Source organism: Henckelia pumila, unplaced genomic scaffold (genome assembly GCF_033568475.1).
Source record: "Henckelia pumila isolate YLH828 unplaced genomic scaffold, ASM3356847v2 CTG_525:::fragment_3, whole genome shotgun sequence".
In the NCBI taxonomy this organism is placed as follows: domain Eukaryota; kingdom Viridiplantae; phylum Streptophyta; class Magnoliopsida; order Lamiales; family Gesneriaceae; genus Henckelia; species Henckelia pumila.
The window spans coordinates 1150635-1178523 of NW_027331857.1; the positions used below are offsets into that span (position 1 = coordinate 1150635).

Below are 27889 nucleotides of genomic sequence, written 5' to 3' on the forward strand. Positions count from 1 at the left end.
CCACTACCTAATCAGAGTTAAGAGCATAATTAAACATGCATTAAATAAATCGCTGCGGAAGACTTAAATAAAAACAGACCGGCAGAATACAACCGGTTAAATAAATTCGATTTATACAACCAAATCGAATAAATAGCCTAAAGGCAAAACCTACAGCTAATCCTGCTGTCTTCACTGGTCACTGGCTACTCCAAGCTTCGGGTGCTCAATCCTGCACCTATACCTGCCCCGTCGAATGGGGTGTCCAAATACACAGAAAAACCTGGACGTGAGCTCTAAGCTCAATACGAAAGCACTTGGTAAAACATACAAATATGATGCATGCAAATGATAGGGTATCCATATCTGGGATAACTGTATATAACTGCTCAGTAATGGTGCCGAGTACATGAGTGGTACAACCCGGGGAGCAAACCCTGCGTACACTGCTCATTCCTACATAACGTGGACCGTGTCCCCCGATGCTAGCCACCCATGACCCGTCAGTCAATAGGCCCTAAACATCAACTGTCCAGACAGGGCTGAGCGGCCCTACATGGCTCATCTCACAAGATGGACAGGCACAATATGATATGCACATGCTGCATAATAAATGACATACAAAATGCAACATATAAGCATGCAAAACCCACTGGCTATCTCAGTCTGTACTTGCGTACCTTACTACAGGCAGTTCCTAGCAGTCCCACTCTAGGTTCCAAGCCTATATCAGCTCTACAATGCAAATACACATGCATCAATAATTAAGCTCTAAAAGCCTTAATTAAGCTATTGCATACTCCTAAATAATTTAAGGAGACCATAGCTATACCTGCGTCCGTCGTCAGCCCACTGATGGCGACTATCCCGCAACTAGGAGTACACCCCTGTTGCAGCTCCATAACCTTGAGCACTGTTCTGCTACACGAGTACCGCTCCGCTAATATGTCAGACACTGTCTAACTATACTAAAATATATTCCCTACTCCAACTCTAAAATAAGAGTACCCAAAGCCCTAAAATAGAGCCACGCAGGCGAAGGAGAGGATTTCGGAATTTGCACCAAATGATTCTCCGCGACCCTATATTTATAGAACAAGTTCGGGCCGTCCGATCTAGCCTTCGGAGCGTCCAAACTGCTTCGAGCCGTCCGATCGTCTCATCGGATCGTTCGATCTCCGCCACGTGTCAATCCAATCTCATGCAACCATGCACCTGTCCCGAACACTGTTCGAATGGTCCAAACTCACCCTTCGGATCGTCCGAACATCTCCCGGATGACTTCATCAATGACGTAATATTTTGGGACAGCTGGCTGGACTACAGTTCGGTTCGTCCGAACCCACTTCGGATCGTCCGAAGTCTTCAGAGCCTCCGAAGCCTGGCTCCGTCCAAGTTCGGATCGTCCGAACTCTAGTTCGGATCGTCCGATCCTTCCGAACCTTACATACCATTTTTTAGTGTCCTGAATTCATTTCTGGACTCCGTTAATCCTTTTGGAATTTCCTTAATCATGTTTTACATAATCTAAACATGATTACACGATTAATATACTCATTAATCGCTAATTCTGGATACGGGTTACTACATTCTCCCCCCCTTAAAAGATTTCGTCCTCGAAATCTAAGGTAGAACCTCGAGAACGTAAGATAGACCACTACTTGAGTGTCTGGTCGAAATAGCTTTCGACAAATTCAGACTCTCGTCGAATTCTCTGCAAGCTCCATTAATGCTTTGCCGCATTAATATTTTCCTAGCTGAAAATTTCTGCGCTACTTGATGACAACCAATATTCCTTGACACTAACGTATCACAGCACTGATACGTCCTCTGTCGTAACCACGATTTCACTGATCACGAAGGATTCAATACCCGCTTGTTTAATATTATCGTATCAAAGGAAGTCTTATACTGACGAAGACCAAGTCATAACCTGACTGGTTTTACTGCATTTGTCGAATCACTAATCAAAACTAACTATCTAATGGTTCCAAAATTTCTCGGTGCTCGACACCTCTAGTCAGGAAAACACTAATCCCAACATTGTGCTGACACATTCTAACATGAATCTCGCTTTAAGATAATCCAGTTGACTCAAGTCTATACTCCAACGTAACTGTTCACAATGTTCCCTAGACTGGTTATCCTCCCCACTCTCCCTGAAGCACAACCGGATTTCCAAGAAATACTGGGAACTTAAACCATCATGTCTAGTACATTCTGCTGTCCACGTTTCTTAGCATAACCTCAACACTGTGCCTTGATGATAATTATCATTGTTGGAAAAAACTGGCGGTCAGATCAATCACGATTGATACCCGGTGCAGCGGAAGTTTAAAATTTTTATCATGGAACAATTCCATGGTGTGGGTATCAACCATTCAACGATTAAATTATTGTGTCTGTAAAATTCAAATAACAATTAATTAAATTTTACCTTCAATCTCGAAGTGAGATTAATGGACACCAACAGAATTAATCTGCTCTTGTTGTCTCTCCCAGGAACCGATGAACTCCTTCAATCAGGTCCACGAATAGGGTTTAAATCCCTCTGATAGATTGCACTAGAAAATCTATCAGAAGTTTTCTGCGAAGAGATTAAACGAATCTGATTCGTTATTCCTGACTGCGATTCAAAATCACAGACCGAAATTTCTCGGGCAGAGTATGGGAGGTCGGCCGATTATTTCTTTGAGAGGCTAGGGTTTTTGATTTTTGCTTCTCAAAAATAATGAGCTGTTGTGTTTAATTTCTGTACTGAAATAACTTATTTATAATGCAGGCCACTAACACCTTAGGGCCCATTAGTCATAAGTTGAGGCCCGACAAGCAAAGCCCGCTCGTTCAGAAATTAATATAAAATTCATCGTGACTCCAATTGATAAACCGATTTTTACCAATGTGCACAGAAACCATTTCTGCACATTTTAAAGTCAAAATAAATTTTCCTGAATCCGAATTCAGTGGTTTCCTAAAATGTCCATCCCTATGTCATTTTAGGAAATCCTACTCCCTTACTCTTATTTAAGAAGTCCAACTCCTTAGTTCATTAAATTTAACTCTTTAAATTTAACTATCTCAACGGGGATTAAAACTCCATTACACTGTGTGACCCTCAATGGTTCAGGGATACAGCTAGCCGTGGGCTCACAACTCCTTGTGACTCGGAACAACACTTTTCGACTTGCCCAACGAATCATGGTAAAGCGCCTAGCAACATCGCCCCATGATTCCCTAGGTATCACTGATAGTGCCTACAAGAACCAGTAGATTTTGGTTAGCGTACAGTACGGTCCCTTCATCCATATATCCCGATCGAATCAACAACCATTGGTATATCGAGAGTCGCTCAAGATTCGATAACTATGCAATGCATCTTGAAGATCAAATTAGTGACATCGCATGTGCTACTAAGAAACCATTTCTTAAATCACATCAAGTACTCTGGCCAGAGATTTGTCACACTAATATCTCCTCAGATCGCATAGGATATCCACACTCGCAAGTATGTGGTGAATCCTTGACAACAATGCATTGACTCCTATATGTGTCGTAACTGTACCCAATCTCGACACCTGATGACCCCCATAGAGTCGGTAAACGAGTCAAAGCACAGCACTAGCATATAGAGTCTCCATGATGTTTCAAGTCGTAAGGACTAATGGTGTACAACCAAAACCGCGGACTTTATCCACTCGATAAGTGATAACCACTTGGAAAGTCCGGATAGGGTAGTTCGATTATTCATCCTATGAATATCCATTTGCATGCTTCGAACATCTCCATGTTCCCTACCAATGAAACGTGGTACTCCGCATCGCAAATGCTAGTCTCAAACTCGAGCGATCCTTATCCTTATTATCGGACGGCTCAATCGACTAGGAACGGTTTTTAGAATATACAGTGACTATAAGATGTATTTCATGATAGACATCTCCATGTTCTACAACATCTTACATACACTATAGTATATTCAAGGTCTTTATCAAAAAAAAAATAGTATATCACAATATAACAATATGAAGTAATATAAAGTCATTGCCATAAAAGTGTAAATATTAAACAAAAGATTGTTTATACAAAGAGTCATCAAAGCCCATAGCCACACAGTTGGCTCACTGGGCACCCACTCTTACAATCTCCCACTTGCCCTATAGCCAACTAGTCATACTACGTAGACCCATTGCTTCGCGATGTTTGTCAAACAATGGTCCTGGCAAGGGCTTAGTAAGCGGATCAGCGATATTGTCTGCAGAGGCCACTCGTTCGACAATGATGTCTCCTCTTTCCACAATCTCCCGGATTATGTGGTATTTCCTCAGTACGTGTTTGGATCTTTGATGAGACCTTGGTTCCTTTGCTTGAGCAACGGCACCCGTGTTGTCACAGTACACCGGGACTGGACCAACAAATTCAGGAATGACGCCCAACTCTTGGACGAACTTCCTCATCCAAACGGCCTCTTTAGCAGCAGCTGATGCTGCAATGTATTCAGCCTCAGTGGTGGAATCCGCTGTGGTGTCCTGCTTGGAACTCTTCCAAGAGACAGCACCGCCATTGAGCATGAACACAAATCCAGAGGTTGACTTCGAGTCATCCACATCACTTTGGAAGCTAGAGTCGGTATAGCCTTCCAATTTGAGTTCTCGTCCTCCATAAACCATGAACATATTCTTATTCCTTCGCAAGTACTTAAGAATGTCCTTCACGGCTTTCCAATGCATTTGACCAGGATTAGACTGATATCTGCTCGTGACACTCAGAGAAAATGCTACATCCGGTCTGGTAGATATCATCCCATACATGATACTACCTATAGCTGACGCATATGGTACATGTGTCATATTCTCTATCTCTTCATCAGTCTTGGGACACATAGACTTGGATAGAGAAACTCCATGACACATGGGTAGATGTCCTCTTTTGGACCCATCCATTGAAAACCGTTTCAATATGGTATCGATGTAGGTTGATTGAGTGAGTCCTATCATTCTTTTAGACCTATCTCTATAGATCTGTATCCCAAGAATGTAGGATGCCTCTCCCAAATCCTTCATCGAAAATCTACCTGATAACCATATCTTTGTTGACTGCAACATCCCTACATCATTCCCAATGAGTAGGATGTCATCAACATAAAGTACTAAGAATGTCACCGCATCCTTAACTACTTTCTTGTACACGCAAGGTTCCTCCGGGTTCTTGATGAAACCAAAATCTTTAATTGTTTCATCAAATTTCTGGTTCCAACTTCTTGATGCTTGTTTTAGACCATAAATTGATCTCTGAAGCTTGCATACCTTATGCTCGCTTCCCATGGATGTGTACCCCTCAGGCTGCTTCATATAGATTTCTTCCTTAATGTCTCCATTAAGAAAAGCAGTCTTCACATCCATTTGCCATATCTCATAGTCATACCATGCAGCTATGGCAATAAGGATTCTTATGGACTTGAACATAGCAACTGGTGAAAAGGTTTCATCATAGTCAACTCCTTGCCTTTGAGTATAACCTTTCGCCACCAATCGCGCCTTGTAGGTCAATACCTTACCATCAGGCCCAAGCTTTCTTTTGTAGATCCATTTACACCCTATTGGAACAATTCCATCGGGAGGATCTACTAAAGACCAAACTTGGTTTGTATGCATCGAATCCAATTCTGACTGCATAGCTTCAAGCCATAAATTTGAATCCGCATCAGAAATTGCTTCCTTGAAGTTTCTTGGATCACATCCAATGTCGGGTTCATCTTGATCCCCTTCAAGAAGAAGACCATATCGAACTGGAGGTCTAGAAGTCCTTTCGGATCTTCTAGGTGCAGGCGTGTCCAGCAATGGTTCCTGAGGTGTAGGATCGTTATTTTGTATTTCGGGTTCTTCTCGAACTTCTTCGAGTTCCATCATCTCGCCTTTCTTATCCAATAAGAACTCCTTCTCCAAGAAGGTGGCATTCCTAGAAACAAACACCTTTGTTTCAGCAGGATAATAGAAATAATATCCGATTGAATTCTTCGGATACCCTACAAAATAACATAAGCTGGATCGACTATCCAACTTATCTCCCACTGTCCGCTTCACGTAAGCAGGACATCCCCAAATCCTCAAGTACGAATACTTAGGAGCTTTGCCATTCCATAACTCGTATGGTGTTTTGTCCACTGCTTTAGTGTGGACGTTGTTCAACAACAATACCTCCGTTTCAAGCGCATAACCCCAAAACGAAGGTGGAAGCTCAGTGAAGCTCATCATAGATCGAACCATGTCTAACAAAGTTCGATTACGACGCTCCGATACACCATTAAGCTGTGGTGTCATAGGAGGAGTCCACTGAGAGAGAATCCCATTCTCTTTCAGATAGTCCAAAAACTCGGTACTCAAGTATTCTCCACCTCGATCCGATCGAAGTGCTTTAATACTTTTACCTAGCTTGTTTTCTACTTCAGCCTTGAATTCTTTGAACTTTTCAAATGCTTCAGACTTATATTTCATTAAATATAAATACCCATACCTTGAATAATCATCAGTAAAGGTAATGAAGTAGGTGTGGCCATGTTGAGTCCCTACTCTAAATGGACCACAAACATCTGTATGGATCAAATCCAACAGATTCTGACTACGCTCAGGTTTCCCCTTAAAAGGAGATTTAGTCATTTTTCCTTTTAGGCAGGATTCACAAGTAGGTAGAGAGTTGATATCAGACATATCAAACATGCCCTCTCCCACTAGCTTGTTCATCCTCCTTGAGGAAATATGACCTAGCCTAGCATGCCAAAGGTTTGCCGGGTTTTGACTATCGATTTTCCTTTTGTTTGTTGTCGCCGGTTTATCAACATAATTCACTGGAACGTCTTTTAGTTTTAAGTTGTATAGATCGTTTTCAAGTTGTCCATTTCCAATTAAACATTCATTCTTGTAAATATTGCAAATCCCATTCACAAAATTGCAAGAATAACCATCTCTATCAAGCATAGAAATATAAATAATGTTTTTAATTAAATCTGGCACAAATAAAACATCTCTTAACAATAATTTTAAAACCGTTCTGCAAAGTCAAACAAACATCTCCAATGGCCGTAGCTTCAACTCTGGAACCATTCCCGAGCCTCAGCTGGGTCTCACCCATTCTAAGCCTGCGACTTCTTGTCATCACCTGCAAATCATTGCAAATGTGAGATCCACATCCGGTATCCAATACCCAAGAAGTTGTATTAAGTGACATGTTTATTTCAATATAGAACATACCCTTTGCAGTTCCCAACTGCTCAAGATATTCCTTGCAGTTGCGCTTCCAATGACCCGGCTTCTTGCAGTAATGGCAAACATCCTTGGATTTTCCATTGTTTGAAGCCTTTGTCTTTTGCTTCTTCTCGGGCTCGACTTTCTTGGGTGGGGTAGAACGTTTCTTGCCCTTCATACTTGGCCCCTTCTTAGCAGAAGATGAGGAGCCCACCAAGAAAGCTGGCTTATCCTTCTTAAGTGTGGATTCATATGTAACGAGCATATTGACCATCTCTTCTAGGGTGGCCTCTATCTTGTTCATATTAAAATTTATCACAAATCCATCAAATGAAGAAGAAAGAGACAGAAGCAATAAATCCACATTGAGTTCATGCTCCAACACCAAATCTAGGGTCGCCAACTTCTGTATGAGCCAAATCACTCGTACCCCATGATCACGGACCGAAGTCCCTTCACGCATGCGGCACGTCATCAACTCCTTAACAGTAGCGAACCTTTCAGCCCTCGACTGAGCCCCAAAAAGTTCCTTGAGTTGCGCATGAATGTCAGCAGCATTCACCATGTCCTCAAATCGCCTCTGGAGTTCATCAGACATCGAGGCTTGCATATAGCATTTGGTCTTGATGTCATGGTCACACCATGCATCAAGTTTGGCCAATTCCTCCGGACTTATGTCAGCTGGTGCTTCCTTCGGAGGTGCTTTCTCTAACACGTAGAGCATTTTCTCCGAAGTTAAGACAATCTTCAACTTCCGGAACCATTCCGTATAGTTGGCGCCAGTCAACTTGTTTGTTCGAGGATCGAGAATAATGGATTTCGCGAATTCATTGTATGAAATACTGAAAAGAAAAACAGACATATATCAATGATTGTTTAACAATTTACTAAGACATAAAATAGGCGAATTTAATTTTATGAATCTCACTCCCACTATTTTAACGATTTCACCACCCTCTAGTGAAAACGGAAAACTTTTTCCTTAGTGAGAACATGGAGTCCAATTGACAAACTTATGGTCCCGAATAATATCAGCCAACCATAATTCTCAAAAGGTAGAGCCCAATTGCTTCCAAAGCAACCCCCATGTGTTTACCTCATGTCCAATAAGGGCCCAATAATATGACGCCGTTTAAAGTGACATGTCAAGATGACCCATCAATATTAAGTTGTGATGGACGGTCGCCATGTGGATCCCCAATAATATGAGCCAATCCCATGGGAGTTCCACCCAACTTACAACATTTGTCGATCCAATGTACAGCTTTCCGACGGACGGGCCCCCCCAATAATATGAGCCGGACCGTATCCGCGGGTAGCATCACATACATTGACCGTTGATGGAAGGTGGGAACATTTAAACAAATTTAAATTTCCTTTATTTATCTTGATATAAATTTTAAATCATATTTAAAATGAGGGATTTTTAATTATAAAAATATTTGTCTCATCATATTTAATTTATTGCATGCTTGCCGGATTCACGCAATTATGTCTAAACATGCATACAATCATAATATCAAATATTATATAGGATGATCGATTCCATTTCTAATTGACCCGTGGTTGCCAATCACGGGTCTTAGTCCAATCCTAGGTGATATGCAGTATGCAATGCAATCCTATTACATGTGCTTCCAATTTACATTTCTTCAGTCTTTATTGTCTGCTGGGCCCACCGTCTTCAAATCTTGATCTCCCACTAAATCTAATGTATTTACAATAAATAACAATGACAAGTAGGGGATACATTTTTAGGGGTGGGAACGGGCTATAAACCAAGCCCACTTTTATTACATATGACATTCATATCGGGCCATAAACCAGGCCCATTAATAAAACCAACAACAATAAAAACAAAATGTAAATTCCTAACATACACCTACAAAATTGGTCATGGCAATCGATCATCCTTATCCAATAACATTTAATTCAAAATTAATTTATTGGATAACATGCAGTGGCAATTCAAATTTAAACAAGATAAAATCATATTTTATATATAAAATCTCATTTCACATATAAAATCATATTTTATCTCTATATCAAATAAAATCATATTTTATCTATAAAATCCAATTTTACAAATAAAATCATATTTTACTCAATATATCATAAGATCATATCTTATCATCAATTGTACCAAAATAATTGATTTCAAAATTCAATTTACGGATAAAACATTAAAATTTTCCAAAAATTCAAATTTATCCAAAATCAATTTTAAAATTTACGGACTCGAACAATTCGATCCGAAATCTCGTGAACCAATCAAAAACAATTTTTTACCGGACCAAAAATAAAATTTTAACATATTAAAATTAATTTTTAATAAAAATATAATTTTTCCCGCGGGCCGCCCGGGACACTCCTGGGCCGGCCCGCACCCGGGGCGCGGGCCGGGGGCAGCCCGGCTGCCCCCTTAGGGCAGCGACTATCGCTGCCCTGGCGGCGCCTGGTGCCGCCGCTGGGCGGCGCCGTGCGTCGCCCTGGGCGGCGCCGAGCGCCGCCCCTGGGCAGCGCTGTGCGCTGCCCAGCGCAGCGCCCTGGGCGGCGCCGAGCGCTGCCCTGCGCAGCGCCCTGCGCTGCGCTGGGCAGCGCACAGCGCTGCCCTGGGCGGCGCCGTGCGCCCCTTTGGGCGGCGACGGTCGCCGCCCTGGGCGGCGCCGTGCGCCCCCTTTGGGCGGCGCCGTGCGCCTCCCCCGGGGGCAGCGACCATCGCCGCCCCCTCCGGGCAGCGATCCAATCGCTGCCCGGGTTTTGCCCCGAAAAAAAAAAAAAAAAAAAATTTATTTAAAAATATTTATTTTGTTTCAAAAACCGAGACTCAAAAATTTTGTACAATTGATTAATTCAATCGTTTGATCTGAGCAACCTGGCTCTGATACCACTGTTGGAAAAAACTGGCGGTCAGATCAATCACGATTGATACCCGGTGCAGCGGAAGTTTAAAATTTTTATCATGGAACAATTCCATGGTGTGGGTATCAACCATTCAACGATTAAATTATTGTGTGTGTAAAATTCAAATAACAATTAATTAAATTTTACCTTCAATCTCGAAGCGAGATTAATGGACACCAACAGAATTAATCTGCTCTTGTTGTCTCTCCCAGGAACCGATGAACTCCTTCAATCAGGTCCACGAATAGGGTTTAAATCCCTCTGATAGATTGCACTAGAAAATCTATCAGAAGTTTTCTGCGAAGAGATTAAACGAATCTGATTCGTTATTCCTGACTGCGATTCAAAATCACAGACCGAAATTTCTCGGGCAGAGTATGGGAGGTCGGCCGATTATTTCTTTGAGAGGCTGGGTTTTCGATTTTTGCTTCTCAAAAATAATGAGCTGTTGTGTTTAATTTCTGTACTGAAATAACTTATTTATAATGCAGGCCACTAACACCTTAGGGCCCATTAGTCATAAGTTGAGGCCCGACAAGCAAAGCCCGCTCGTTCAGAAATTAATATAAAATTCATCGTGACTCCAATTGATAAACCGATTTTACCAATGTGCACAGAAACCATTTCTGCACATTTTAAAGTCAAAATAAATTTTCCTGAATCCGAATTCAGTGGTTTCCTAAAATGTCCATCCCTATGTCATTTTAGGAAATCCTACTCCTTTACTCTTATTTAAGAAGTCCAACTCCTTAGTTCATTAAATTTAACTCTTTAAATTTAACTATCTCAACGGGGATTAAAACTCCATTACACTGTGTGACCCTCAATGGTTCAGGGATACAGCTAGCCGTGGGCTCACAACTCCTTGTGACTCGGAACAACACTTTCCGACTTGCCCAACGAATCATGGTAAAGCGCCCTAGCAACATCGCCCATGATTCCCTAGGTATCACTGATAGTGCCTACAAGAACCAGTAGATTTTGGTTAGCGTACAGTACGGTCCCTTCATCCATATATCCCGATCGAATCAACAACCATTGGTATATCGAGAGTCGCTCAAGATTCGATAACTATGCAATGCATCTTGAAGATCAAATTAGTGACATCGCATGTGCTACTAAGAAACCATTTCTTAAATCACATCAAGTACTCTGGCCAGAGATTTGTCACACTAATATCTCCTCAGATCGCATAGGATATCCACACTCGCAAGTATGTGGTGAATCCTTGACAACAATGCATTGACTCCTATATGTGTCGTAACTGTACCCAATCTCGACACCTGATGACCCCCATAGAGTCGGTAAACGAGGTCAAAGCACAGCACTAGCATATAGAGTCTCCATGATGTTTCAAGTCGTAAGGACTAATGGTGTACAACCAAAACCGCGGACTTTATCCACTCGATAAGTGATAACCACTTGGAAAGTCCGGATAGGGTAGTTCGATTATTCATCCTATGAATATCCATTTGCATGCTTCGAACATCTCCATGTTCCCTACCAATGAAACGTGGTACTCCGCATCGCAAATGCTAGTCTCAAACTCGAGCGATCCTTATCCTTATTATCGGACGGCTCAATCGACTAGGAACGGTTTTTAGAATATACAGTGACTATAAGATGTATTTCATGATAGACATCTCCATGTTCTACCACATCTTACATACACTATAGTATATTCAAGGTCTTTATCAAAACAACAATAGTATATCACAATATAACAATATGAAGTAATATAAAGTCATTGCCATAAAAGTGTAAATAATATTAAACAAAAGATTGTTTATACAAAGAGTCATCAAAGCCCATAGCCACACAGTTGGCTCACTGGGCACCCACTCTTACAATCATCACTTGCAATTTATGACGCTACGTCATCTCCTAGCCATTGGCCTGCGAAGTCATGCATACATTGCAATAGAAGTCATTACACCTCTGATGATCTACATCATCTCGATCATAGGTTATTCACCTCATGAATTTCCATCGATAGACATCCTCCTGATAGTTATACATACTCGCAATCACTGTACGCTCATCAAGACTAAGGCAAGCTCCCACCAATATGCTCGACTGGGACATTCCACAGTGCACACACATATGGAAACGCTTCCTATTCCGTATCGAAACTCGACAGCCATTTCACCTGGTATAACTCAACTCAGAGTCTCTGATAATACCATTAGCTCATACCAACCTCACAAGTCGAATCATAAAGATCCTAGAACTAAATCACAACGGATTCTCAATAGTCAAATCGCTCCCTTTGCCGAACGCATCAGTCTCAGCACTGAACTATCTAATTCGTCAATTCCCTAGTCAATCCTGGGAAATACTTGTGCTCGAAGTAACTTGCCACACAATGCATCTCTGATTGTCGTTCATTGCTACCACGCAATATCTTTGACAAATATTCCGCACGGATGTGACTCACGGCTTGAAAGAAATAACTTGATCTGTCACGATCTTGCGAAATCTTCTATCCCAAAGGCAAACCTCGTTGGCTACTAAGTCGATCCTTGACTATCTCTGTCATTTCAGAGACATCGTTCATCACACGCTAGAATACTAGTGACACATCCTGCTAGATCTCGAGGATCAGATCCTAGCTAATGTCACACAGATCAGACAACTGATGTTTCCTTGCTAATGTCCATTAGAATTTCCAACTATTCGTCAGATCCAACCACAACGGTTCACATAGATGTCCTCACTTAACCGAAATGTCCGGTCAACAATCTTCACTATTGTTGTTCAATGGAAAACTCTCACATGAAACAACAACATGATCCTTTCCTGACCTATTGCTATCACTAAGCAATTGATTGGATCAATATCAGTTTCCTTCTTAACAAGAATTCACTATACTAGAAACTACCAACTCACTTGCTTGTCTCCACTGTCAAGTTAGCACCTAACTTGATCATACAAGTCCACTTGCAATCGTTCCCGATTACAGCAATCCGAGAAGATTCATCTCTGGCGATCATTGAGACTAAATAACTCAAATCTCCGATTTCTCTGAGATGGTATTCAGTACTCATCCCATAAGCATTACTCGACAAAATACTATCCCAATTATTTCTTAATTGCTACATCCTGATCAACCCTGATTGGCTCAACCAATCGAATTTGTCGATCTACTTAAGCTCGCACTTATCAGATCAGACCACCACTGATCATCCAACCTACATGGCTCGGTCAATAACCATGACTTAGCTGCCACAAGGAACCATTTCCAAATGGTGTCAGATCACAGTACATAAGTAGTTTACTTGGCACAAGTCCTGCGCCTTTTCAACACTACTAACCGCTGCTTCGTATTCTAAACTTAATCATCTTAACTCTGACAGAGTTACCCAATAACCACTAGTAGTTACTAGCACAGATCCCGTGCCACCTTAGCACTACTAATCGTTGTCTTGTTCACCCAAGGCAAACATCATGATAAACTAATACCATTCCATCCCATGGAAAATCCTACGCTCAATCTCGGAAAATATCAGACAGTACTTAGCGCAACCACTGGACTCACTATCCTTACCTCGTTCATTCAGGATGAACATCGCGATTCGTCAAGTCCAAAGTTATAACTAAGGAATTTCAAAGATTCCCAACATTCCCGGACATGCTCCTGATTATATCCCACGCTAGGATTGTGCAAAAAATTAAGACTGAGGTAGCTTACCACGATAACCCACCTGGACAATCACCAAGGTTTCATGGGTATAGGCCACGCTTCCCTCACATCTCAATTAATTTTTATACAATCCTTAACATACGGTATAAACCATCACAGATGAAGTCCATCATCATGAATTAATTCTCCTATTCGAGTCTAAGTCTTGAATCAGTATCCCATCCAGTATCTCGGATGACTCCTATTACAAGGAAATTCTAATCACAACTCTGATGACAACCCCTAGTCATCGCTGGTAGAAATCCGTCCACCTACTAGATCCACGCATCTAGCAGTAACCCAAAGGTTAAAACCTATCTGCTCAGAGTATACACTTGTCAAGGAAATCCCTCCATGACTGGTTCCACAACAGGAAACTCAATATATATCTCTGGCTCACCAGACGATATCGTACCATCGATATCAAACCTGATATCTTAATCCAAGGTCATACCCTGTCGTGACTGCTACCAAATCCCTAGACTGAGTAGTCTTCCCACCGCCAATCCTGAAGCACCAAGGCTCCCAGATAACCTCTGAAGAACAAAGACTCCCAGAGTAATACTGGCATAGGGTCGTGCCCCATCACGTCTGGTCATGGTCATAGTCCACAACTCTCGGCATATACTGGACCTGGTATCCCTGATGAAAACCTATCATCACAAGCCTCAACCTAAAAAAGGTCAGACAGCCTACTGTTCTCAAGGAAACAACCTAGAACAAAGCCCAAATGTTCTAAACCGAACAATACCCTTAATGCCTCCAGATGAGTCCACTCATCGCTGGCACTAACTCAGTCCACCGACTAACTGGGTCAATACTAGGAAAACGCCTAGACTAATCGCAAGTCACACTGTCACAGTCGGCCCACTCAAATCCCATGAGCTACAGCAGTTGAACACTAATCAACTAAAACCAAGCCAACCTTCCGCACAATCATGCAATCATCCTTGAATTGCTGGATAAATAAAACATGTATCACTTATTTCAAGTCATGTAAAATTTTATTTATTACAAACCCATGTAATATATACAGTATGCAAAATACAATGAAATGTACAACCAAACATGAAATGATACAACCATATTATGATGATTCATTACAACTGAAATACTGTTTACAACTACATCAATACAGTATTTAAATCATCGTACTAGTCTTCATTTCTTGAGCATGAAGCTTCTAATCGACACACGCATCGATACAAGCATACTCCCTACCAAGTCTCTCTACATGTCCTCCCGTGAAGAACTCCAAAGAAATGGCTCGTGATAGCTAACCAGCTATGCTCTGCGTTGGTGCATGTCAGTCAACCCCTTCTGCTCATGATCTACCATCAGCGTTCTTCTTGTATTCATATCATGCTTTTGAACATGAAGTTTCCCGTGTGCCTACCGAAAGTATCGATATCAGCATACCGGCAAAACTATGTTCTGCATGAGGTTAAAGACCTCACTCTCGAAACCTGTCATGCTTTAGGCACTCGAGGCATTCTCTGGTTAAGGTCTATCTGACAATCTCTCCAACTACTAGTGGAGAATCTTCAGAGTAGTGTCATCATGGTATGGACGATACAGATGCAAGCATCAAGTGCGTCCCATCCAATGCTCTGCCACTGCCTCTGGCATCCGGTACTCGATCCAAAACTAGGATCCACCTGAGTAGAAGTCTTAAAAACTCAGACACGATCCATCACTCCTGTCCGCACTTGCTAAAATCCCATAAGCCAAATCTTCAGAAATCCTTCCGATGATGATAGTCTCTGGGCAAACTAATCGCCGCATCATCACCTCTTCCAAGGTCTCATCCATCCTATAAGGATAACCCAAAGTCTCATTACTATATCCCAAGTCTCTTGCATGCATATGCTCTGATACCAATAAATGTAGTGACTCTACCCGGATCCACTATCTAATCAGAGTTAAGAGCATAATTAAACATGCATTAAATAAATCGCTGTGGAAGACTTAAATAAAAACAGACCGGCAGAATACAACCGGTTAAATAAATTCGATTTATACAACCAAATCGAATAAATAGCCTAAAGGCAAAACCTACAGCTAATCCTGCTGTCTTCACTGGTCACTAGCTACTCCAAGCTCCGGGTGCTCAATCCTGCACCTATACCTGCCCCGTTGAATGGAGTGTCCAAATACACAGAAAATACTGGACGTGAGCTCTAAGCTCAATACGAAAGCACTGGGTAAAACATACAAATATGATGCATGCAAATGATAGGGTATCCATATCTGGGATAACTGTATATAACTGCTCAGTAATGGCGCCGAGGACATGAGTGGTACAACCCGGGAAGCAAACCCTGCGTACACTGCTCATTCCTACAGGACGTGGACTGTGTCCCCCGATGCTAGCCACCCATGACCCGTCAGTCAATAGGCCCTAGACATCAACCATCCAGACAGGGCTGAGCGGCCCTACATGGCTCATCTCACAAGATGGACAGGCACAATATGATATGCACATGCTGCATAATAAATGACATACAAAATGCAACATATAAGCATGCAAAACCCGCTGGCTATCTCAGTCTGTACTTGCGTACCTTACTACATGCAGTTCCTAGCAGTCCAACTCTAGGTTCCAAGCCTATATCAGCCCTACAATGCAAATACTCATGCATCAATAATTAAGCTCTAAAAGCCTTAATTAAGCTATTGCATACTCCTAAATAATTTAAGGATTTGTTTCGAGATGTTTGGTGTGTCAACAGGTCAAGCCAGAGCACCGACAACCTAGAGGATTGCTTCACAGTCTGTCTATTCCTGAATGGAAATGGGAGTTTATCACAATGGACTTTGTGACCCATTTGCCGTTATCCCCAAGGAACTGTGATGCTATCTGGGTTGTGGTGGACCGACTTACCAAGTCAGCGCATTTTATTGCCTATAGCTGGGAGTACAATGTGGATCGTATGGCTCGGTTGTACATTCAGGAGATCGTTCAACTTCATGGAGTGCCTGTGAGCATTGTCAGCGATCGGGACCCCAGGTTTACTTCTAGATTCTGGGGGAGTGTTCAGCGTGCGATGGGTACTACTCTCAGTTTGAGTACTGCCTATCATCACTGATGGTCAGTCGGAGTGCACTATCCGTACTTTGGAGGATATGCTTAGAGCGTGCGTCATGGATTTTGGTTCATCCTGGCAGGATCATTTGTCGTTGATCGAGTTCACGTACAACAACAGCTATCACACTAGTATTGGGATGGCACCTTTTGAGGCATTGTACGGGCGACGTTGTCACCTCCACTCTTCTGGGAAGAAGTGGGGGAGAGACAGGCTGAGGGACCGGAGTTTATCCAGCAGGCGATAGACATTGTTGATCAGATCAAGAAACGGATTAAGACTGCACAGGATCGTCAGGCCAGCTATGCTAATATCAAGCGTAGGCCTTTGCAGTTCGATGTCGGGAAAAAAGTGTTTCTGAAAGTGTCACCTTTCCGCAAGATTCTCAGATTTGGACTTAGGGGCAAGTTGTCTCCCAGGTTTATCGGTCCGTTTGAGATCTTAGAGAGCATTGGCGATTTGGCTTATCGACTAGCTTTGCCACCGCATCTATCCAGTATTCACGACGTGTTCCACGTATCTCTGTTGCGACGGTATGTGGCGGATGAATCTCATATTCTGCAGCGGTCTTAGGTTCAGGTGAACAAGGATTTGACCTATGTTGAGAAACCTATTCGTATCCTGGATTATAAGGATAAGGTTTTATGGAAAAAAGTCATTCCTTTGGTTTTAGTTCAGTGGCAGCGCCGAGGCACTGAGGAAGCTACTTGGGAACTTGAGGACAGGATGCGTGAAGACCATCCTGAGTTGTTTTGATTTCATTCTTAAGTTGTATTCAGTTGCAAACTCTGTAAACGTTTGATTTGAATAAATAATGTTTCTGATTTCTGTATTGCATTCAGTACTTAAGATCTGATTTCGAGGACGAAATATCTTAAGTGGGGGAGAATGTAGTAGCCCGTAACCAAAATCAGTAATTAAGAAATTAATCATAATTACTTGGATAGAGTTCGGAAGCTCCGAAGGTAGGTTCGGAAGTTCCGAACAGGATCGAAAGTTCCGAACAGGATCGGAAGCTCCGATGCAGGATCGGAAGCTCCGATCATATTATGTCAGGCATGACGATTGGCTAGATCGGAAGCTCCGATCAGGATCGGAAGCTTCGATCACCCCTATCTGAAGTCAACAAGTAATATTTAGACACGTGGCAGATCAGGATCTTCGGAAGCTCCGATGGTAGGATCGAACGTTCTGATCGAGGTTCGGACGTTCCGATCGAGGATCGGAAGTTCCGATCGTTGTCTATAAATAGAGGGCCGGGGCTTCATTTCCAATTGCCAATTCCGAGTATTTCCCTCTCCTTTCTAGTCTATTCAAGTTGTTCTAGCCTTCCTAGGCTTGACTCGACGGTCGGCGAGGCGTTTGGAAGTCGTAGCAGAGTTGTGCCCAAGTTCTGGAGGCATCGACATCAAAGGGCTAACGACAGACGAATGTATAGCTTTTGCTTTCTATAAATATTTAGGAATATGCAATAGCTTAGTTAAGGCCTTTAGAGAGCTTTAATGATAGTAGTATCATTTGGCAGTGTAGAGCAGACTATAGGCGTGGACCTAGAGTTGGTAGAGCTTGCACTGTTTTGAGGTACGAAAGTACTGTTCGAGATATCCTGACTGAGTATGCATGTATTATGTGACTGGATGATTTATATGTCATTGATTTATGCTGCATTCATTTGCATACTGAGCTATCTCCTTCGAAATGTCTGTTAGTAGGGTTTTCCCTATCCTGTTAGTGGTTGGACTTCCATCGATTTAGGTCCGGCATATCCACTTGTATTATGGTATGGGAGCCACCTCCTGAAGAGACGGCACAGAGTGCTACATACCAGGGCTCGGTCTGTCTCTGTTATCTGATCCTTGACCTCGAGTTTATAGGGAGTTCACTTTGCATGCATGTATACTCATACTCTCGTACTGAGCGTTTTATGCTCACGTCTCGTACTCTGTGTTTCTGGACACCCTATTCCATGGGGCAGGTTTGCGATTGGATGAGGCGGGTGGATCCAAGAGGGGCTAGTCAGTGGTTGACCAGCTGGAGCTTCGTCTAGGTTTTATTTCTGTTTTTTTTAGGTTGATACAGCTATTCGATTTAGTTGTATATTATTTGGATAAATTACAGATTCCTTTCCTTGGGATTGTATTTATTTATGGTTTCCGCAAGATTATTCTAATATCTATTTTATTAAGTTAATTGCATGCCTAAGTTCTGTTAGTAGGTGATCCGGGTAAGGGTCACTACAAGTGCGGATTATAGGCGTGGACCTAGAGCTGGTAGAGCTTGCCTAGCATTTAAGGTACGAAAGTACTGTTCGAGATATCCTGACTGAGTATGCATGTATTATGTGACTTCATGATTTATATGACATGATTTTATGCTGCATACATTTTCATCTTGATCTATCTATTTTGAGATGTCTGTTAGTGGGGTTCTACCCTATCCTGTTAGTGGATGGACTTCCATCGATTTGGGTCCTGAGTATCCACTGGTTTTCGGTATGTGAGCCACCTCCTGAAGCGACGGCACAACGTGCTACATACCAGGGCCCGGTCTGTCTTCGTTATCTGATTCTTGAACTCTAGTCAGTAGGTGGTACACTTGCATTCATGTATACTCATACTCTCGTGTTGAGCATTTTATGCTCACGTCTCGTACTTTGTGTATCTGGACACCCTATTCCATGGGGCAGGTTTGCGATTGGATGAGGCGGGTGGATCCAAGAGGAGCTAGGCAGTGGATGGCCAGCTGGAGCTTCGCCTAGGGTTTTATTTTATTGTATTGGGTTGATACAGTATTCGATTTGGTTGTATAACTATTTGAGTATTTGCAGATTTCTTTCCTTGGGATTGTATAATATTTATGGCTTCCGCAGTTTAATTATGGTTTACTATTTAATTAAGTTAATTGCATGTCTAAGTTTCTGATTAGTAGGTGTTCTCGGTAAGGGTCGCTACAGACAAACTCATGTCTTTCAATTAATATAAAAAATTAATCAATTCAAGTAATAACACAAAATCATGCAAGTATGTGATTTCAACGAGAACTCGAGATTCAAATCTATTTCGAGTATTCATCCCTTCGAACTCAACATCAATTCATACCTTTAACTCGATACCGGATTACTCAAATCTGCTTTAGCACAAATCATCCAAATTTTGGAAATGCTCAAATCCCTAGACTGCTGATTTCTGCCTCTAAATATCCTCAACTGGCTTCCAATCGCTTCACGGTTTTGAATCTCAACTCGAAACTTGGATATTTGGATCTATAATGTCGAGACGATAAAAATTTGTTAACACGTCAAAAGTCACCGGAAAATCGAGGAGGACGGCGGCGTCATGGCGGTGGTCTCCGGAATCTTGCAAAACATTTCCAAAATTATGAAATTTGGCTGGCTTGTAGCTCTCTTAAAGACGAACACAAACGTACCAAAATCAGGCAGAACAGAGCTCCAGTGCAGTGGAAATCTGCGAATTTCAGCCGGAGGTGGCGGATTTTTCCGGGCTTCGATCGAAGAAGATTATGAATAGTGCCGAAGAAAATGCTGCGCTAACCCATCTGTTATTTCTCATTTTCCCGGTGATCCAACCGTCCGATCTTCAATTTCTTGGTACCAATAGATTCATCTTGATCTTAGCTATAAACCGACCGTTCGGATCTCCGATCCAAGCTACGATGAACGTCCGACAAAAGAATTTCCGCAGGCTGCTACAGAGGCCGATGGAAATTTTGTTAAAAAATCGGATTTTTGGGTTTCTTCTCGATAATATCTGTACATCCATACAATTCATACACTATAAAATTGTTTATATTTATTTGACTAATTTAAAGTCAAAATTTCACTTTAGCCCCTATAGTCTTGAGTGATTACAATTCACTCCCTGAACTTCTCAATAATTGCAAATTAGTCCCTGATCAATTACTATTTAGTTCCTTCATTTCTGGAACTCAGAATTTAAATATTGAATCCCATAAATATTCAATTTTCATATTTTAATTCTTTTAATTAAAGAGTTTCGGAATTAAAATTTTAATATCCAAAAATTCTCAAATTAAATATTTTCGTGGCCTGACAATTCTCTCCCTCTAAGAATTGATTTCGTATTTGAAATCGCATGTAATTTGAGTACATCGGATAATGATTTTAAAGAATCTGTACTCAACTCATTGCAACCAAGAGATTTGGATTTTCTATCTCATATCTGGTTCTAGTTCTCAGGTGACTTTTTCAATTCTGATCTAAGTCACCATACTGTAATAACTAGAATCAACTTGTTCTTGAGCTACTTCTCTATCCGGTACGTAATCTGTATTGGTTATCAGTCGTTCGAAAATATTTCAAATTATCATTCGGTTCTGCCTCATATGGCTGAAGTACAAAAGAACGAATCTTGCTCAAATATCAAAGGCTAAATCTAGACTTACAATTCTGACATATCTATCTCACACTTTTCTGATTTTATTCGGAATCATATTTACTTTATCTGACATTTTGACCATAGCAGGTCAAATCTAGCTCTAAAACTGATACAATCAGAAATATCATTTCCAAAACAAGAAAATTTCGCATTTCTTATCGTATATCGCTTCGAAAAGAGTCATCTCTCAACTTTTCCGGTATTTGTTCAAATCAAAAAATTCAACAAAAGATCATAATTATTGCCAACTAGTGCCAAAATCTAGCACTACTACTCGTAGCATATCCTCTAAATTCGGGATAGTCCGATTTGACTGTCAATCAATCTGAGGATATTATGATGTACCCAGATGAAACGAGAAACAAGAGCTTCTTGAATATACAACTCTGACCTAGATTTTAGTGATCAGATCATATCTAAGGTCGGCTGATAAGGAATCAAACAAGAATACTTCGAAATTTCCCAACAATTCAACAATTCAAACTTCAATCAATCAATATCAATCTAAACCCAATACATAGTTTAGAATTCAGAGGAAACTTATGTCAATCAGACAGTTCCTAACATCTCAAACTCGTATACTGAGTTATTTTCAAGCAATTCGACAGTCATCTAATGTCTTTATATTCAAATTCGATCAATCAAACATTTTGCACAATCTCAAAATTCGATATCAGAAAGTTCTTTCTTCGCTGTCATTTCATAAGATCACATAATCATCTACGAGTCACAATCTGTTCTCGCAATCATAGGACAATCACAATCAAAAGTTCCAAAAATTCTTGTCGCAGTCTTCCAACATCAATCCAATAATCAATCAGACAGACAAAACTCAAATGCCAAAAATATCTCATCGGATCATAAATCGAAAACAACATCGTATTAATCTCAACAATTGGAAGAACAATACTCAGGTATTCCTCTGCCTGCTCTGGAACTTATTCAGTAACAGTTCACTAACTCAAGTATCTTTTTCTTATTTAACTCTTTCTGTTCCCATGTGTTAGCAATTCACTCAATCGAGTTCGAATGCCACAAACGAGATTAAAAAATCTCTACTAACACTGAAACTTCAATCTTATCTCTGAATTCAAAATTCTGATCTTAGTCCAATAGGGGAATTCTACCGCAAAACTTCAGACAATTCCCAAAATAATCATCACAAAATTCAAAGATTCATAAGATAACTCTGTTATCATTGTCTTATCGAGTGAATCCTATAAATTCTTCTGAATCATCTGAAATGTTATTAAATCCTTCAGATTCAAAGAACTAAAATGATTCGAATCACACTACATATATTCAAAACTACTGCAATCCTGTTTCAAAATCTCACCCAAAAATACAAAAAATTGAACTATCTTCGGACTTAAGCTTTAACTGATATCGGTCTAACACTAACTTCTAATAGTTCTATCAATCTCTATCAGTTATGAGCCCACAGAATCGTATATACAGAAGATATACATCAAATAATCAATTACTCTTAGAGTCAGAATCATCTTCATATCAAAAAAATGCTCAAATCATGATAATCAAAATACAATGAATTCTGAACAACAATCTCTGCTAAGTGAAAACAACTCACTTGCATTTTACAATCATGGGTGAATCATGGTAAGAGCGCCTAGCAACATCGCCCCATGATTCCCTAGGTATCATTGATAGTGCCTGCAAGAACCAGTAGGTTTTGGTTAGCGTACAGTACGGTCCCTTCATCCAAATATCCTGATCGAATCAACAACCATTGGTACATCGAGAGTCGTTCGAGATTCGATAACTATGCAATGCATCTTGAAGATCAAATAGTGACATCGCATGTGCTACTAGGAAACCAAGTAACCTAAATCACATCGAGTACTCTGGCCAGAGATTTGTCACACTAATATCTCCTCATATCGCATAGGATATCCACGCTCGCAAGCGTGTGATGAATCCTTGACAACAAATCATCGACTCCTATATGTGTCGTAACTGTACCCAATCCCGACACCTGATGACCCTCATAGAGTCGGTAAACGAGTCAAAGTATAGTACTAGCATATAGAGTCTCCATGATGTTTCAAGTAGTAAGGACTAATGGTGTACAACCAAAACCGCGGACTTATCCACTTAATTAATAATAACCACTTGGAAAGTCCGAATAGGGTAGTTCGATCATTCATCATATGAATATCCATTTGCATGCTTTGAACATCTCTATGTTCCATACCAATGAAACGTGGTACTTGGCATCGCAAATGCTAGTCTCGATCTCGAGCGATCCTTATCCTTATTTGCGGACGGCTCAATTGTTGGAAAACTGGTGGTCAGATCAATCACGATTGATACCCGGTGCAGCGGAAGTTTAAAAATTTTATTATGGAACAATTCCATAGTGTGGGTATCAACCGTTCAACGATTAAATTATTAGTGTGTGTAAAATTAAATAACAATTATTAAATTTTACCTTCAATCTCGAAGCGAGATTATTGGACACCACACAGATTTCTCTGCGCTTCTTGTATCTCCCAGGAACTGATGAACTCCTTCTATCAGGTCCACGAATAGAGGTTTAAATCCCTCTGACAGATTGCACTAGAAAATCTGTCAGAAGTTTTCTGCGAAGAGATTAAACGAATCTGATTCGTTATTCCTGACTGCAATTAAAAATCACAGACCGGAATTTCTCGGGCAGAGGGGAAGGGTTCGGCCGATTTCTTTTGAGAGGAGGCTAGGGTTTCGAAAATCCTGTCTCAAAAATTATGACCTGTTGTGTGTAATTTCTGTACTGCAATAACTTATTTATAATGCAGGCCACTAACACCTTAGGGCCCATTAGTCATAAGCTAGGGCCCGACAAGCAAAGCCCGCACGTTCAGAAATTAATATAAAATTCATCGTGACTCCGATTGATGAACCAATTTCACCAATGTGCACAGAAACCATTTCTGCACATTTTAAAGTCAAAATAAATTTTCCTGAATCCGAATTCAGTGGTTTCCAAAAATGTCCATCCCTATGTCATTTTAGGAAATCCTACTCCCTTACTCTTATTTAAGAAGTCCAACTCCTTAGTTCATTAAATTTAACTCTTTAAATTTAACTATCTCAACGGGGATTAAAACTCCATTACACTGTGTGACCCTCAATGGTTCAGGGATACAGCTAGCCGTGGGCTCACAACTCCTTGTGACTCGGAACAACACTTTCCGACTTGCCCAACGAATCAAGGTAAAGCGCCTAGCAACATCGCCCCATGATTCCCTAGGTATCACTGATAGTGCCTACAAGAACCAGTAGATTTTGGTTAGCGTACAGTACGGTCCCTTCATATATCCCGATCGAATCAACAACCATTGGTATATCGAGAGTCGCTCAAGATTCGATAACTATGCAATGCATCTTGAAGATCAAATTAGTGACATCGCATGTGCTACTAAGAAACCATTTCTTAAATCACATCAAGTACTCTGGCCAGAGATTTGTCACACTAATATCTCCTCAGATCGCATAGGATATCCACACTCGCAAGTATGTGGTGAATCCTTGACAACAATGCATTGACTCCTATATGTGTCGTAACTGTACCCAATCTCGACACCTGATGACCCCCATAGAGTCGGTAAACGAGTCAAAGCACAGCACTAGCATATAGAGTCTCCATGATGTTTCAAGTCGTAAGGACTAATGGTGTACAACCAAAACCGCGGACTTTATCCACTCGATAAGTGATAACCACTTGGAAAGTCCGGATAGGGTAGTTCGATTATTCATCCTATGAATATCCATTTGCATGCTTCGAACATCTCCATGTTCCCTACCAATGAAACGTGGTACTCCGCATCGCAAATGCTAGTCTCAAACTCGAGCGATCCTTATCCTTATTATCGGACGGCTCAATCGACTAGGAACGGTTTTAGAATATACAGTGACTATAAGATGTATTTCATGATAGACATCCCCATGTTCTACCACATCTTACATACACTATAGTATATTCAAGGTCTTTATCAAAACAACAATAGTATATCACAATATAACAATATGAAGTAATATAAAGTCATTGCCATTAATAAAAGTGTAAATAATATTAAACAAAAGATTGTTTATACAAAGAGTCATCAAAGCCCATAGCCACACAGTTGGCTCACTGGGCACCCACTCTTACATCAATTGACTAGGAACTGTTTAGAATATACAGTGACTATAATATGTGTTTCATGATAGTGATCTCTCTTTATTCACTATCTCATCTTACTTACACTATAGTATATTCAAGGTCTTTATCAAAACAACAATAGTATATCATAATATAACATTATGAAGAAAGATAAAGAAAATTCCATTAATGAATGTAAATTATATTAAACAAAGATTGTTTACAATAAGAGACTTTCAAAGCCCTTAGCCACAACTTGGCTAGCGGGGCATCAACTCTTTCATAGTTCATAGGCTAAATTCTCGCAACTCTTCTCCACGAGTATATTGAGCAACTGTGACTCGGTCAGAAGGACTTAATTGGCTTGTAATGTAAGGTCTGGCTCATGGCTACAAATGAAGGATTAAGAATTCAAAATAAGGAGTAATTTATATTCATGCTCTAATTTCAACTCCTTTTTCATTCACAATTTCACACTTATTTTTCTCCACTTCAATGAATTTTCAACTTTTTTCACAACTTTTTTTTTTTCACAACTACCTTCTTTTTTTTCAATTCATTCACCACACCATTTCATTTTTTCACAAATAAAACTAGGAGCATAAAATATTTTAACATTCAAATTACTCCCTTAAAGGTAGGAAATAGTGTTTAGGCTATTCAGGTAGTCAATGTAGGACCTTGAAATAATGATGAATGGGGGTTTATCACACGTTTACACGCATGCCATTCGATTTTCAATAAAGCTCAAACAAGGTACTAGGGATAAAGTATATTAATAGGTAGCTTGAAAGGCTCAAACGAATTCAGAAAAATTGCCTAAATCATTCCTAATCACAGTTATGCCCGTATTGCGCCTCGAAGAGTGTCCGAACTAGTTCAAGACAAGTCTCAATCCACAATTAAATCATACAAATCTCAATCAGTGCAGAAAAGAATATTCATCAGCAGTAAACGATGATTTTCACAATAATTTCAGATTTTTTCGATACCTCAAAGTACTAATATACGTGTAGGCTCAACTTGGTAACTAAGGATAAATTTTTTCAATAAAAATCTGGCACAAAAATTTTCAAGCAATGCCTCAATAATATCTATGTCTGTATGTCTCAAAAATAAGATTCAAGTATTAATCACAGAGTATATAGGAAATTGTTCATTCAATTGGTTCCATTTTTTCAAAAAATTTATCAGATAGGCAAACAATCATGGATTTCAGTTATAGCACAAAAATTTTCATCATTGGCCATGCATCCAATTATTTCTTGACTTCCTTTCAATACAACTCAATAAAAAACAACAACTAAACTCAACAAAAAATTTTATCTATGAAGCACAGCACACTATAATTCAACTAAACAACTATCAACCAAACCACTAAATCATTGCACAAAATGATTCATCCCCCCAAACTTATTAAAATCATTGTCCCTAATGATTAAAAAATAAGAAAAAAAACAAGGGACACGTACCTTAGACACCGAGCATCAGTACCCGGCGTAACCATCATCAACTCCATTTTCATCACTAGTGCCATAGAAGGAACTCACTTCAGCAGGAGCATCGGAGAAATGGACGAAGCACAACATAAACGCATTGGAATCTCTTAGAAGCTCGATGGTGCATGGAAGAAGAGCCTTGGAGAGGCTGTTAACACAAGATCTTGCTTGATATGCTGTCATGGAATAAGAGCTATAGGGTTGCGCATGATGGCTCATTGTTGTAGGAACTCGATGCACGATTGCATGGATGCCGAGCTAGATAGATGCACGTTTACTCTTATTGCTGCGCAAATGGAAGAGCTGGTTTGCGCATGAATGGATGAAGAACTGGTGATTGCCCGTTCGCGCATGGAGGAGAAGCAGCTGGGATCGCAATCGCACATAAAAGAAGCGCACTTGAGGTTGAGGTAGCGCAGATGGGAGCTAGTTCGCGCAAGGGGAGGGCAGCGCGTTTGCGCAAAGTCTGTGCACCTGAGATGTTATATGCGCAAGGAAGGGAAACAGCTTGGAGAGTGATTGCATATGGTATTGCGTAGATTCCATGCGCAGATGAGAAGTGAAGGGGTGCGATTGCGCTTTCAGCTGCGTAAATGGATCTCTGGTCTGCGCTTGGATGATGAGCACTGATGAGATTGCGCGTTTGCGCTTGAGTTGCGCACTTGGTTGCTCGTTTGCGCATGACTGGCGCAGAATAGTTGCGCGATTGGGCATGTGTTGCGCACTTAAGGATGCGTAGAGGAGAAACGGCCGTGGCTGAGTCACGAGCGAGCGCGCATTAGTTTCTGTTTTCAACTCCCAATCTTGAGCGGGTGCCATCAATCTTGGACGAGCGCGCATAAGATGCTGCCAAACTTCCATAATCCTGAAAAAGTTTTTAAAACAATTGTAAAATTAGGCCTCCAAAATTCCTAAAAGTGCATTCAAAAATAATAAATTAACTAATTA

At 40.8% G+C, this 27889-nt stretch overlaps 1 pseudogene; it reads left to right on the forward strand.

Moving 5' to 3' along the window:
- The window catches only part of LOC140873081 (uncharacterized), a 41779-nt pseudogene extending 14208 nt beyond the window's left edge, over positions 1-27571 (forward strand).
- The last annotated feature ends 318 nt before the right edge of the window (positions 27572-27889 follow it).